The sequence below is a fragment of the Protomyctophum parallelum genome, assembly GCF_964188405.1.
Source record: "Protomyctophum parallelum genome assembly, chromosome: 1".
In the NCBI taxonomy this organism is placed as follows: Eukaryota; Metazoa; Chordata; class Actinopteri; order Myctophiformes; family Myctophidae; genus Protomyctophum; species Protomyctophum parallelum.
In genome coordinates, this window is record NC_139697.1 from 39,783,510 (window position 1) to 39,786,009 (window position 2,500).

Below are 2,500 nucleotides of genomic sequence, written 5' to 3' on the forward strand. Positions count from 1 at the left end.
ATGTAGATAGCACATGATCTGTCATGAAACACATGATTTGGTCTCTGGCATTTCATTTGATTAATCTTGTCAAATGATTAATCATGTAAATTGATTAATTGTGTCAATTCTATAAAGAGTGAACTTGGGTGCAGTACTAGTTTAGACTAGTCATTGGTGATTTGGAGTCACTATAAAGACATTTCTGCAGTAGTCCTCTTTGCAGTTTCAAAGTTTTCTTTCTTTCTTACATGGTCAGTTCCGTGACCCATCAGTTACCTTTTAGTCAATCTGAGAACCCATCAGCAAATATAGGCGAAACGGCACCCTCTTTATCAGTCTCGAGAGACTACCTTTTAGTTACTTTGTATTTCTGACTATTGTCCCTACAGGTCACTTGTTACACTTTCAGAGTTCAATTAACACTCTGCTGACACACTGCTGTGTATGTTTAACCATATGTTTTGATGGCTTAAAGGGGCACTTCAAACTTATTGTCATATAATTGGTCCTCACTAATGCTCATGATAAGATGGCACATTTTTGTCTACTCACTCTGTGTCTCATTGGGGGGGGCTTTCTCTTCCTGGAAAGTTATCATGCTGGAATGCCATTGTTCTCGCATTAATTAAAACATAATTTCAATTGTGTTATTTTATATAATGGGTCTTGACTTTGAGGCTAACACTAAACTTGGGTTCCCGTGATTAGTAAGCTAAACTAATGGTAGAGGCTGTATTAGATTAGTATAATTATGGATATGGATATAAAGAGAACCCTCTTCAGCATTTGGAATCGATAAAGATAACGTCAGGAAAGTCGTTAAAGGGGCATTTCACTTTAAAACACTTTTAACATCAACTCTGGCTTTTGTGTGCACCCCAGAAGGTTTTTAAGTGGCTTGATTCACTATTTAGATATAGATATTTGGATAGATTCATTTGATCAGACAAACCTTCCTCCTTTAAAAACACATTGAACTTAGGTCTTCATTTTAACCATGTTTGACTCAATGAAAACACATATCCCTGGTGCTGGTGACTGATATTGTCCTAGTGTGTGAGGGTGTGTGTTTTTTCAATTATTTATTTCATTTTTTTATTCAATTTATAAAAAATACTACCAGGTACGAATATTTTAAATTAGTCTAACATGGTTAAAATGGAGATTGAAGTTCAATGTACTTATAGGAGGGGGTGTGACTGATATAGTGAATATCAAATATCTAAACATTTGAATCAAGCAACTTAAAAACCATCTGTGGTGCACACAAAAGTCAGACACAGACGTTAAAATGACCCCGGAAGCGTTTTAAAAGCAAAATACTTTGAGAGTGTTTCCTTAGTCTCTCCCTAATTTCTATTTATCTTCCTTTAGTTCTCAGTCTTTCCCCGATCCTGTCTGTCTTTCAATCGCTCTCTATCGCCTTTCACCCTAATCATCTCCTGTTTTCACAGTAAATTCTTGCAGTGTTATTTTATCCAAATTGTAACTCGTACGTGTACGCGTACAAACAAATCTCAGAGTTAAATGAACACTGAGGATTTTAGCTTGGATACCTCTCTCTCCTCTATTCGTGTAAACCATCTTTGTGTCGTCCTCTCCTCCGTACCGGCCGGGGCGTCCTCTGGAGTTCTGCAGAGGTCAGGGGCTTGATGTCCATCCACAACTCCTGCTCTCACAGAGGCAAACACAAGAATTGCGTTTGGACAATCATCCCCGGACCCCCTTTTTCTGCGCTCATGCTGCGTGCACACATGCAACAGCCCAGGCATGCATGCATGAATGCACTGCACACACGCATGCATGCCACACAAGGGATGGACAGACACCTGGAGGAGACAAATGGAAGGGACAGAGGTGGAGCGTGCTGACCAAGCATGCACACACCAACGCACGCCGACGCACATTAATACACGTGAACAGGCTCCACAACAGTTGTGGATGCTTGGACAGACAAAGGGACAGAAAGACTGGCCTGCAGCCCCAACCGCCCACCAAGGTTACTGAGGTCAGTTCAGGCAGCAACTCAATAGCTTCAGAGATGAGAAGAGTGAGTTTCCTTCCAAGAACTCCTCCACTTCCTCCACGACTCGGATGGATGGTTGATGAAATCCATGACTGTTGAATGGTCACCAGCACAGGTAGATGAACGGACGAATTGAAGGGAAGGGAAGGGAAGGGGAGGGGAGGGGAGGGGAGGAGAGGAGAGGAGAGGAGAGGAGAGGAGAGGAGAGGAGAGGAGAGGAGAGGAGAGGAGAGGAGAGGAGAGGAGAGGAGAGGAGAGGAGAGGAGAGGAGAGGAGAGGAGAGCGCGATCACACGCTAACTCATCCTTCCTCAGTGGTTGGTGTGACATCATGATAAACGAACAGGGTCACCACCCGGGGGTGTGGCGGGGTAGGGAGGCGAGCCCCGTCCAAACAGGGACCCCAGCGATGGTGACCTCCTACGTTACAAAAGGAGAAGACTGAGTCGTCGTCCCCCCCCCCCCCCCCCACACACACACACACCACCACCAC